The sequence below is a fragment of the Pleurodeles waltl genome, chromosome 5 (assembly GCF_031143425.1).
Source record: "Pleurodeles waltl isolate 20211129_DDA chromosome 5, aPleWal1.hap1.20221129, whole genome shotgun sequence".
Classification (NCBI taxonomy): Eukaryota; Metazoa; Chordata; class Amphibia; order Caudata; family Salamandridae; genus Pleurodeles; species Pleurodeles waltl.
The window spans coordinates 630,647,064-630,660,590 of NC_090444.1; the positions used below are offsets into that span (position 1 = coordinate 630,647,064).

The 13,527-nt window shown below is 44.7% G+C and overlaps 1 long non-coding RNA gene across 1 annotated transcript in view; it reads right to left on the bottom strand.

Moving 5' to 3' along the window:
* LOC138297292 (uncharacterized) overlaps window positions 1–13,527 on the bottom strand; it is a 380,784-nt gene that overhangs the window by 172,636 nt on the left and 194,621 nt on the right. The window lies entirely within an intron of this gene.

A 13,527-nucleotide genomic window follows, 5' to 3' on the forward strand; every position in this document is an offset into this window, starting at 1 on the left:
TCAGGTTCTTTGTCACCTTCAGCTTCTTCGTCGCTGTCTGAACTTTCTCCTTGGTCTTCCCCAAGTGAGTCGGACTCTTCGTTCTCCAATAATATCTCTCTCTCTCCTGCTTCTGCCTGTCCGTTTTCAGTTCGGTTTTGTTCTGTCTCAGCACTCGGCACTGTTTTATCAGGCACTGGCAGTTTCAGCGCTTCAACTTCCTCATCTGTGGGACACAACACCTTCTTTGTGTGACTGGCGTGAATCCAGTTGGGAACCCCTGCACACTTCACAGCGGTAGTTGTCGTCAGGATCACTTGGAAAGGGCCTTTCCAACGGGGTTCCAGACACGACTTTCTCATGTGCTTCTTTACCACGACCCAGTCACCTGCTTTCAGTGCGTGTCCTGGACCTTGGATCGGTGGCAAGGTGGTCGCTTCCACCTGGTGAGAGAAAGAGCGAACCACGTCAGCCAGTCCTTTGCAGTAGTCTAACACCATATCATCTGTAATATTCAAAAGCGCGTTTGCGGGAACTGCAGGAAGTCTCATAGCCCTGCCCATGAGAATTTCGTGCGGAGACAATCCAGTCTTTCTATCAGGGGTATTTCTCATTGACATTAGCACTAAGGGCAATGCGTCAGGCCATTTCAAATTTGTCGATGCACATATTTTCGCCATTCTTGATTTCAGTGTACCATTCATCTGCTCCACCAGTCCTGATGCTTCAGGGCGATAGCTACAATGCAGTTTTTGCTCAATGTTCAGTGCTTCGCAGAGTAACTTTATCACCTCGTTATTGAAGTGACTTCCCCTATCTGATTCTAAAGAGATCGGGAATCCGAAACGTGGTATTAATTCTCTCAACAATAGCTTTGCAACTGTAAGGCTGTCATTTCTACGTGTGGGGTATGCCTCGATCCAGTGACTAAAAATGCACACAATCACCAACACATACTTTAGACCTCCATGCACAGGCATCTCAATGAAGTCCATCTGCATACGACTAAAAGGCCCGCTTGCCCTACCAATGTGGCTCGCGTTCACAACTGTTCCCTTTCCTGGGTTCATCTGCTGGCAAGTGACACATCGATGGCAAACTGCTTCTGCAGCTTGACGAAATCTGGGGTTAAACCAATCAGTTTTGAACAATCTTATCATGGCATCTCTCCCTAGGTGAGCTTGCCCATGATAGAACCGCGCAAGCTGTGATAAGAGACTGTTTGGCAAAACAAATTTTCCCTCATTTGAAACCCATAACTCGTCTGGTCTCTTTATACACTGTGATTTAATCCAGGAATCTCTTTCATCCTCCCTGACGTTATTCTGCAATGCTTTTAATTCATCTATCGTATCTACGACCTTCAAGGCAAATGCTTCAGCTGGTTCTAGTTCTGGCTCACTTATTGAATTCCATTCATCTCTGAGTAATATACAGTTCAAGGCACAAAATCTTGCGACTTGATCCGCATATGCATTTCCCAGAGAAACATAGTCCTGTCCTTTCGTGTGAGCACTGCACTTTACCACTGCAACTTCAGCTGGCACTTGAATGGCGTGTAACAATTCCCTTATCCTTTCCCCATTCTTCACTGGGGATCCTGAAGAAGTCAGGAAACCTCTCTGTGACCATAGTTGTCCAAAGTCATGCACAATCCCAAACCCGTATTGACTATCAGTGTAAATGGTGACTTTCATCAATGCAGACAGTTGACATGCTCTGGTAAGGGCTACAAGTTCTGCTACTTGTGCAGAATAGACTCCTTGGAGCCATCCCGCTTCCAAGACACCTGTTACAGTACATACAGCGTATCCTGCTTTCAAAATCCCCATCCCGTCTCTTAGACATGAACCATCAACAAAAAGAATTTGGTCATTTTCATCAAGCTTAGTATCCTTAATGTCCGGTCGGGGTTTTGTGCAAAATTCAGTCACCTGAAGGCAGTCATGCTCGACGTCTTCAGCGTTCTCAATTTCAGCATTTTCTCCAGGAAGCAAGGTTGCTGGATTCAACGTAGTGCACCTTTTCAGCTGCACATTCGGTGAGCCCAGAATAATCGTTTCATACCTTGTGAGTCTTGCTCCAGTCATGTGTTGCGTTCGGGAGCGGGTCAAAAGTATCTCAACTGAGTGAGGGACCATGACTGTTACTGGGTGTCCCATCACTATTCCTTCACTCTGAGTGAGGCTGATACCAACTGCTGCTACGGCGCGCAAACACCCTGGGAGTGCTGCTGCGACCGGATCCAAAGTAGCTGAAAAATACGCTACTGGTCTGTTTACGCCACCATGGGCTTGAGTCAAGACAGACAAAGAACATGCATCACGTTCATGGCAAAACAATGTGAAAGGCTTTGTGTAATCAGGCATACCTAAAGCTGGAGCCCTGCACATGCATTCTTTCAGTTCAACAAAAGCATCCATCTCATCTCCTTTCAGCTCAATTTGATCCAAGGCATCCTTCTGGGTCAGCTTCAGTAAAGGCTTTGCTAGAGTCGAGAAGTTGGGAATCCACTGGCGACAGTAGCCCACCATTCCCAAAAACTTCCTCACCTCCTTTCTCGTCTTGGGCGGACTCATTTGAAGTACACTTGTTATTCTTTCCTTCATTATTCTCCGTGACCCCTTCTCTATCTGGTGACCCAAGTATTTCACTTTCTCCTGACAGAACTGCAATTTGGCAGGAGACACCTTGTGTCCATTCCTTCCCAAATGGTTCAACAGAGCAATGGTATCGGCTGTGCAGCCACTTTCTGTCTTTGATGCAACCAGTAAGTCGTCAATGTATTGTACTAGGGTTGACTCGAATGGCAATTCTAACTCTTCCAAGTCTTTCTTTAGAATCTGATTGAAGATTGACGGCGACTCAGAAAACCCTTGAGGAATTCGACACCAACTGTACACTCTGTCTAGGAATTTGAAACAAAAGAGGAATTGGCTGTCCTCATGAAGAGGCACAGAAAAGAATGCTTGTGACAAATCGATGACTGAGAACCATTCGGCATCGCAAGGGACCTGAAACATTATCACAGCTGGATTCGGTACTACTGGGCAACACTTTACTATTATGTCATTTATTTTCCTCAAGTCCTGCACAAGTCGGACCTTTCCACTTGGCTTTATTTGTCCCATTATTGGTGAATTACATGGACTGCTTAACACTTCTTTCAGTACTCCCTGCTTTACAAATTCATCAATAAGTTGGGCAACTTTCATGAGGGTATCTTGTGCCATGTGGTATTGTGGGGTCTGGGGAAAGATTGCATTGGGCTTTACAGTCACTTTCACTGGTTCCACTCCTTTCATCAATCCCACCTCTTTCCCTGTCATGTCCCACACTTCCTTCCCGACTGTTTCCCGTAATTCAGCTGGAATATCTTCTTCAGTTATCATCGGGAAAAGACAAATCAGAGGATACTCTTCATCTACCGTTTCCATCTCATCCCCCTCTACACTGTCCTCTTCTTCCCCATCACTGCTCGTCTGGATTGTTATTCCTTCGTTCGAACACATGATCAAACAACCCAATTTGCACAATAGGTCTCTCCCTAACAGTGCTATCGGGCTTGAGTCACATACCACAAACTGATGTACCCCTTGATAGTTACCGATGCTGACTGGTACCGGATCTGTTATTGGGTTCGTCAGGTGCCTGTTTGCTACTCCCACCACTTGAACTGTCCTCCCTGAGAGTGGCAAATTCGGTACTTCACTACTCTTAACAGTTGAACGTGTGGCTCCTGTGTCAACCAAGAACGAGACACGATGACCCATTACTCTTCCCTCTACGTACGGACCCTTTTGATCAACTTCCAAGGATGCTGCAAGCACACAATCTCCTTCTTCTTCTGAGCTCTCACTCTCCCATACATTGTTTATTCCACTCTCACTGTGTAATGGGAACTGTTGTACGGTGCCATTTGTACTCATTACCTGACCCGAGACCTGTGGAGGAACCATCACTTGCTGCTGACTCATTGGTGCCAAAGGTATTTGCATTTGCTGATTAGGTACCATGGGTAACTGCTGTTGCATTGGCTGCATTTGCGTCATCTGCATACGGGGCATCTGCATCTGCTGCGGCTGCATAGGTTGCAATCCCTGCAATTGATTTACGGTCTGAAAATTTGGGTTTGGACCTCTCATTTTCGGTCCCCTCATTGTCTGAAATGCATTGACATCATTGTTTTGCTGACCAACACCTACACCTGCACCTGCACCTTCCTGCACCACCATCGGGCACTCGCGTTTCCAATGACCGACAATTCCGCACACGTGACACGGCATCACCTTCTTCATTGCCTGCACACCCGTTACAACAGTGTTCAAATCCGGACCATTATTCACAAAACCTCCTCTGCCTCTGCCTCTGGCCTGTGGCTGAAACGACATGTTTCCCTGCAACTGCGGCTGCGGTTGCGGTACCTGCTGTTGGAACCCTTGCATCCCTTGCAAACCTTGCAGACCTGTCTGAGCTGCTTTAAGTTGCATCATCATCACCTTCTCTTTCAACCTTTTCTGTTTCACTTCAATTTCGTCGCTACAGTATTTCGCATAAGTCAAGACCTCGTCAATCGGTTTAGAATGCCAACAAATCAAATGCGACTTTATCATTTGACTTATTTCTGGTCTCAGCCCTTCCACAAATCTGAACACAAAATGAAGCATATCCTTCGCCTCTATTGTTTCTGTGCCACTGTAGTTCTTAAACGCCTTCAACAACCTCTCATAGTAACTATGAATCGATTCTTTAGCCTCTAGGGCAGTTCGATCAATCTTCTGCCAATCCACATTTTTCGCGGCCACTTTCGTCTTCAAATGCTCAATCACTTTGTAGTACAAGCTCATCACCATAGGTGATGGTGCACCCGTCTCCCTGTCTCTTTCTGGTTCACTTGTCGGCCAACCTACAGCTCTTTTGCAATCCTCCCACAAATCTGCTGGAACCACAATCTCAAAGAGAGTATTCAGGTCTTCCCAGAGACATTTTGCAAGCTTCACAAACCTATCAGTCTGTTGATACCATTCAATCGGCTTCTCTCTCAGTTTGGGAAAATCGTCCGTAAAAGACTGAATATCGCTTCTGTGCCATGGTACATGTATTAATTTTCCCCCTGCTGTCTCCCTCATTGGTAACATGGTTACTGTTTCGCTACTCTGTGGTCTTTTCTCATTATGCTCTGTAGCACTGTCCCTCCTCTTTTCCTTCCTCTTTACCCACCTGCTTTCCCACTTGTCTAAGCACCTCCACACTTGTGCACTCTGCAGCAATTCTCTAAGGTGCGCCTTCATGCCTGCTGACCTCATGTGTTCAAAATCTGTGGCCCCAAAATCCAACCTATAGCTTCTGCTCAAGTGTTTCATCTGGTCTATGTCAATCCCATTTCTGTCCGCTACTTCCTGCAAGCTTTTATGTACCTTGTTCACTTCTTTCGTAATCTTTGGACATAGGTATCTCAGCTCCTCTTCCGAGTAGGACTCCAACCTATTCACACCCATAGTCCCTTCCACCAATTCTTGTGCTTCCATGTTCAGCCTCATCCTATTCAGATAATCTTCCCCTTTCCCACTGTCTGAACTTTGTGTGGAATTCAAACTGTTGAACCACTGTGTCAGCTGTTGCGCATTTACCCCCATCAGTGTAGCATTCACATCGACTGCCATTGATGGTTGCGGCAACTTTTCAGTATTCGATGTTAGAGGTATTATCAGTGGGGGGCTCGACCTCACCAGTGTTGACTGAGCACATATGGGACTAAACTCCATCAAGGACCCAGATCCATTTGGCTGAGCCGCTATAGGAGTTATCCCTGGAGTGTTTTCTATGCACCTCCTCTCTGTCCCATTCTGCAGCATTGATCCCTGACTGCTCATACCTAAGTTAGGCTGACTATACAAAGGTACCGGTGGACCTACAGTAATGGGTAGGGATATCGCATCTGGGTTCTGTCCATTTCCCATGTTCTGAGGCATGTTCATTCCCACACCATGGGTCATCATTGCCGGCATGCCCATCTGACTCCCCGTCATTTGAGCATGTGCGTTTCCCCCCTGCATCTGCTTCTGAGGCATCAAAAACTGAGTTGATTCAGCTTGTGTCATTGTTGGATTGTGACCATTCTGTACTCCCCTTACGGTTTGTTCTAGAACCATTCCTCCACTATTGTCACTGCTGTAGTACCCTGGCATCTGCGGCTGATAATTTTCTGCTGGTTTCAACATGGGCACATCTGGATATATTCTCCTAACCTGCGGTATCTGCGGAGTGAACAATAAACTCGGGTCCTTAGATCCCGATGATGCTCCTGAACTCTGGGTTTCACTGTTCCGTACCGATGCCGGAGGGGCAGAACTGGTACTTGGACCTTGTCCATTCTCCGCATAAGGTGGTGGACGGTCGTTCAGCAATTGCATTATTAACTCCTCATCCTCTAACTCCTCTTCTCTTCTCAACTTTTCCTCGTCCTCTCTATCCTTGGAACACTTCCTGTCTGTCTTACAGGTAGCTTTCTTGCCTGTCTCTTCTTCTTCCTTAGTAATTGCGGGAAACAGTTTTATTCCCTGCAGTACATCTGACCTCCACACCTTCTGTGCATTATCCCACCTAGCATCCGCTAGTGTCTTTTCTACCTTTCTCATCCTGGTCTCAAACTTCTTCTGCTGTTGCTGTCTGGCCATTAGTTCCCAAATCGCTAGAGCCTCAAACTGTGCTGGCCTTGGAGGTACCTTCATGTCGTACATCGTGAATCTCAAATTCTCTAGGATCCTTATATTGAATGTCCCATGTATCGGGAACGCTACGCTCCCATGTTTCTCTGTCAGTTTGTGCCATTGCTTTAGCCAAAGACACGGAGCTACCCCCTTCTCTTCCATTACAATGTAAGCTGGTGTACCTTCGGGCGGCGTCTCCTCTCCTACGCTCTCTTTAATGTAAGACTCCCCCTTCATCGCACTCCTAAATGCTTTAAGGAATTTCATTTTCTCGTCTTTTATTTCACAAAGTTTGTAATCAATAGGTGACTTTGATTCCCGGAATACTCTTCGCTTGCCTTTCCCCTTCCAATCGAGCCCCACGGACTGCGTCCAATCCGTGCGCGACCCTTCTCTCCAACCAACCTATCCCAGCGTGGCTCCTAGTGACGTCACACTCACACACACTGCGGCTAACAAAGCCTCGCGGCTAGTCTTCCTTCACTCACCTCTTTTCGTAACAACTTCTTGCATATATTGCGAGCTACCAAAAAATAAAACAGATCTGTCGGTTTACTACAGGAAGGGTAACACAGTCGCTTCAGGACCTTAGGGACCTTTCACTAGCCTCGGCCGCTATTCCGTCTTTCTCGGTCCCCACGTTCGCAAGCAAATCTGACCCGCAGACCTACTCTCAACTTGTCAATGATCTATTCTAGTGCACTTAGAATCTTGTCAAAGCCCGAAGTCGAAGTTCCTTTCACTCCCTAACACCCGTACCGACTTGTTGACCACGCCCGATCAACCTACTAAACCGCCCAGACCACAACATGGATCAACATACTCCGGAGTCTCTTGACCTCGCAGGGCCCGTCTCAACAACAACCACGTGGACCTTTTTATGCACAAAGCGCCACATGCACATGAAGTTCGACGACTTCCCTACTCTCACACTCAGAGTCGCACCTCCGCTATTTCTATGAAGTTCGACGACTTCACTACTTCTACACTCGGAGTCGCACCTCCGCTATCCTCTAAAAAAAAAAAAAAAGATTCCTCGCAACCTTTTCATACACCCTGCGGCAATAAGCTGTGCAAGCGCAAAACCCTAACTTCACTCATACCATCACTAGTACCGCCAACGCCGAATCCACACCTCCATTCTCTCCATTCGCAAGCTCCGAGATCCCGGGAAAGTCGCGGTGGACTTAGCCCATCATCATTCTGTCAATCTATTTTATCCAAGAAAAATCTAATTCAACTTCTCGAGTGGGGTCTCAAAATGCGTAACCGTTAATTCAACACCATGTACTTTAAGAGTACAGGGTCCCAAAAGACGTAACCGTCCTCTGCTACCATCTACTGATAGAGCGAACCGTAGTAATAATTTACCTGTGTTCGGACGCTCTTTAGGCCGATGAATCTTTTGACTAAGTGGGAACTCTCCGTACTTTTATATCGATCAGTTGCATCAAATCAATAATCAATAACGAACATAAGCAATACCTTGATCAACATAACACTTAACAATTAATCCAGAATGCATTTCGGCGAACCCTGACCTTTCAGTCAGGAATAACCACACCAGTTTATTGCAAAGTTAGTGAATTTATTTCCCTATATTAACAAAGCTAGCACAATATATATGTGTCTCAACACCAAATGATAAACATAAATGAACATTAATAGCTGTCCATAACGGCGAAACAAGTGTAATCTATGTAGCATTTGAATCACAAGGCATTCGATAATGGCAATGCAAATCACTAATACGATAATCTGTAATGAGCTAATTGCGTACATTTAGTCAGCATAACAAGATCTCAAATTGCATCGTGCGACATATGGAATCCTCGTCTAACCTCAAATTAGCATCGGCATGTGGGACTTCATGCAAAAAACAATTTAGCAACATAAATTTAGAAAACTCCTAGCTAGGGCTCTTATCAAAATCAGCAGTTGGTTACCTAAAAGAAACACAATGCAATTTTACAATTTTCCTTTCATATTTACCAATTACGATCAGCATACAAGGAAGTCTTCGTCTCACAGGTACCGTTTCTCGATCAGCATGGGACGGGGCAAAAGGGGCAGGGGTGGACGGGGCAATTGCCTCACGGCGGCTATAAAACTACTACTTCATGCAAAGAGCATTTCAAAGTTAAAGTCTCTAGGGCAAGAATCATTTAAAGTCTCTTTCTCTCGATTAGAGAAAGCATCAAAGTATCTCTCAAAATGGCGTCGCAGCAAGATGGGCCATAATAGCTACGAAATGACGCAATGTCGGGCAATAGCTGGTAATGGCTTAATTTCTTCTCATGCACCTGGTTTTTATAGACAACAGTTCGAATCCAGTAGGGTCTTCCATTGGAGGGTTCATAGGTTAGCTTCAAATTGTCCAATCAAAACGACAGTTCTCAAGCTTTTACTTAAGCATACATTATCCTTGGAGATGGGTACGCACGTTGCAACATTGTATACCAATTAGTTCACTTTCAGAGCCTCCATTGTCCGCACCTGCAAATCGACCTTGGAGTAAAGAGAAAATATGCCAGGCTGGCACGAAACTTTAAGATAAGCATGTGAACGGTCTCAATGGAAAAGTACAGCTTCAAGCAAAAATACACGTTTAATAGCACATTGGAAAAATACGAGCATCTAAACCGTGAGACCAGGCAACTAGGCCAAAGCCTCCATTAAAGTAATGCTAAGCTAAAGCATTTCAAACAAGCAAATCGTAGCACACGTTTATGATTATGTCGGATTAGTGCAATTCTAATACACCACGTTATATAAAGCGCGCTTATAAATTGTTGGCGAACTACTCTAAGGGCACATTTTGTCCCCGTACAATCTTTATTAGTTCGGTTAAAGTCACACATGATTATTTCACACTACGTTTATGCGTTAATAAATCATAACCTTAATTTTCTGCTTCATCAAGCGCGACCGACCTGCAGCAATGTAAGCATCGGAAAAAGAGAATAAGGAAAGATAGTTGTGTGTGAAGCTAGAGAGACATGGGAAATACAAGAGAAAGGGAACGCATGCCAGCATACAATCGATGGCTCTCAGAGAGATAGATAGAGAAAGGAGGTCATGTGCTTCCAAGGAGTGCAAATATCAAATGATAGTTTAAAAAACGAATGTACTGATGTCAGTAGTGAAAAGATACAGTGAACCAATCAAAATAGAGGGTGAAACTTACATACTCACGAAGTGGCACCAACACAAGAATAGAGAGCAAAGCCTTTGCATCAGGAGTAGGAAAATAGAACTGACAAAAAGCCATCCGATAGAGAACAAACATGAAGCGTTCTCTAAGATGTATGAATACTGATTACAATGTGTTCAGTGACAGACAAATAAGGCTGTCTGTAGGGAGACGACAAATAAGATGAAACAAACACAAACCTAAACATTGCAGACATTGATCCTTTTATTCAAAACACTTGTGCTTGAATTTGTAGTATTTGCTTTTCCGTCAATTGTTAGGGAAATACATGATTTTCAAAGTTGCAATAAACTGGCTATATGAAGATTTTTTTTCTCCATAATTCACCCCTCTTTTTAACTTTCCTAACACTCTGAACATCTCCATGGGTTCGCTTTTTTATGATGAGTAACCAAGTTACCAGCGACCCCTTTATTTCTTTGGCTACCAACGCTTCTTTTCTTTCTGCTTTCATGTCGTTTCATTCATCTTTTCCTCCTCTTTGCCCATCTTTTGTTTTAGCTCTGCTGAGGCGAGTGCAGCATTGAATTTGCCCCCCCCCCCCCTCCCCCGGCGCCAGCTCACTCTTCCTGCCTCTTGTGTGCTTTGTCTGAAACTCCTCCTTCTACTATTGCATCCATATTTAGAAGGAGTTTCAGTGCATGGTCCTTCCATGCATCTGATCCCTTCAGCTCTCTTTGGTGTCGAATCTCCAGCTTTTCATCCATTTGGTCTGGTACTTTTATAGCTATTTAGGTCTGTCCGTTGACCCCTGTCCCTGTGTTTGTCATTTATAATGTTTCCTGTTAACTTAAGTAGTTTCTCCTACTGTTATCTTTTTTGTTTCGTTCATATGTTTGTCTGTTGTAGAATAGCCATAATCCCATAATTACATAAAACATAACATCGTAACATATCATAAACAAGTAATCCCAAAGAATGTTCAGCCATTCCTCTTATGACATGGGTCCCATGTTACCAGATTTGATATTGGTATATTGCACTGGTCACCCTATAGCAACAATGTGTACCCCTTCACCCAGGATTGGGCTCAGCAGGCCTACCCTGCTGACAGGTCCTCTGGGTGCTTTCCCTCGTATGGAAGGCAACTTGGAAAACTAGAATGGAGGTTTTTTTTTAGGTCAGTGCACCTGATTCTCTTTTAGGCATTCTCCTACACACTGATGTCCAATCACACCACTGCAGAATGTATTGCTCGTCCAGGCCAGGCAAAGTCACTAACCTCATGCTTCCTTCATGACAGCTAGTACAATGTAATTCCCAGCTTCCTCTCCATACTCTCTGTGGCAACCCTTAGAAGCGCCGGCGGGTGCACTGTAATCCCCCGCAAGTATACCATGCATGAGGCCTGGTTCTCATGCACACTACCATACATGCTCTCGTCTAATCCTTGCATATTGTTTCCCTACTTTGAGAATCGTAGGCCCGCAAACGTAACAAAATTACCCAGCGTTCTGTTAGTTAACACATCATGGCGGACTGAAGGTGACACTCATTGCAGGGCTCCTATCAGCAGCAAATGAGCACTGAAGTACAAGCTCGTGCATTCAGAACGCAGAAATCCAGGGAACAGCACACGCTGGGTGTAATTCTGAAGATACTCAAATATGAGTTGGATTTAGGGGCCGTGATGCTGAAAGAGATCCGCGAGGGAAATCAGTGCGACAAAGCAGCAGAGACACCAAGAAATGCTTGGGTGCATAACAGAGAAGCAACTTTCAACTAAAACATATTTGTGTTATCACTTCACAAATCACTGATAGAACCTACTTGAGCATTTCACGTCTATTTAATTGACTTACTTTATACACAAAGCAGTTTGCAATAATCTCAGGAGGGATAAAAACAATATTTTTCGTGCACATGCCACGTTAAAGAAGAGACGATGTGTCCCCTTGGTAATACCATTTTAATCGGGGAGCGCAATGATGGCATTTTTAACAGAGCAGCTATGGCATTTCAAGAGCAAATTTAATTTAAAATAAAGTCCCATGGCATGCAGCTGATAAATAAAAGATTAAGGGCCTCATTTACTAAGTTTTGGTGCAGGGCAGCAGAGCAAGCCTTTTTGCTGCACCGCTCTGCGCCAAAACAAAAGGGCAGGAATGTGCCATATCTATAAGACATGGCGCATTTATGTCCTTGTCCCCTGCGCTGGCACATCATTTGTTGCCTAGCGCCAACACAGCAAGGTGCCTGCTTTGCAGGGCTGATTGTTTATGTGCAAGAAGGGACACCTTCTTGCACATAAACAATCATTAATGGCGTTTACCTCTTTCTAAGTGTGCTGTAGAATGCAACACACATAGAAAGAGGAAAGAACAGGAAGAAATAATGCTTTTTCACCCCTTTGCTCCACTTTAACACCACCTCTGAGGTGGCATAGGAATCTGACGCATTCCCAGGCTGGTAAATTTGGGAATGTGTTAGATTCCATGGGTTTTGCTGTGGGAACACCCACAGCAATACTCATGGAACTCCCATTTCACGCAGTGTTATGCGTGAAAAAGGTCTATATTTACAAGGCTATGAAAAGCCATGCAAGGTGGCTTTGCATGGCCTTATAAACATGGGCCTGCACTATGCGTCACCAGAACATTAAAAAAAAGTGACGCTCCAGTGGCTCAGTGTGCCACTGGGGCCTCGTAATTGAGGCCATAAGGGTTTTATGGTGAAGCAGGAGCTCCATCAGCAATTGGCTCCACTGATGTAAACCTGTGAGTGGATTAACTGTTCACCGCAAGACCATCAGGTCAAAGTGATGATCACCCCACTTTTATTAGGGTAGGATGACCATTACTCATTTTATCAACCCTGGACTGCCATGCAGAGCATATGAGGCATGGACGTCTTAGGTCGAGAAAACACACAACAACCCTTGTATGCAGGGATACAGCTTCCTGCGCATCAGGGGCATTATTTTTGTCAAGAAACAAACTACTTCTTTGGGTTTTTCTTCATGCTAACTAAAACACATTGCTCAGTGGGCACGTCAAACATGGCATATACTCAGTGCCCACTCAACAAAGCCCCAAGGCACATAAATCACCACCTGCCTGGTGCAGATCACTAAATATGGAAGCCCATCCTACACCAGGGGAGTGGAGACCATCACCTTCGCTGACCTAGTATGCAGGTGGGCCATGTGCCAGGGTTAAAATGACACATTAAATGTAGTACAGAAAGAAATGTAACAAACATGGTGGCCTACTAGAGCATCCATGAGTCACATGAGTGGGGGCTTCTGAGTCTAATAGCATAAAGAACGAAAGTGCTAAGAGAAGAAAAGCATGGTCGAAACAGTGAAATTCTTAAAGGAAATTAAACCAGTACATGAAGAAAACATGATTCACAGGAACATATCCTGAACACTTGCCAGCAACACAACAGACTTCAGAACAAACTCTCTTTTATAGACAGTACGCTTACATTTTAACGGCACGACTCATTATGTAAGCAAATTTCGACAAACGGGATCAACATTTCCCAGACAGTGTCACAACCCAATGGTGGGTCCCGAGACGATTTTTGGTAGGTTACAAAAGACCTGGGATATCTAAGCAAGCATATTTGCAATTATTATGCTTTAATTTTATAGATGATTATACATATAAGTGTTTGCAT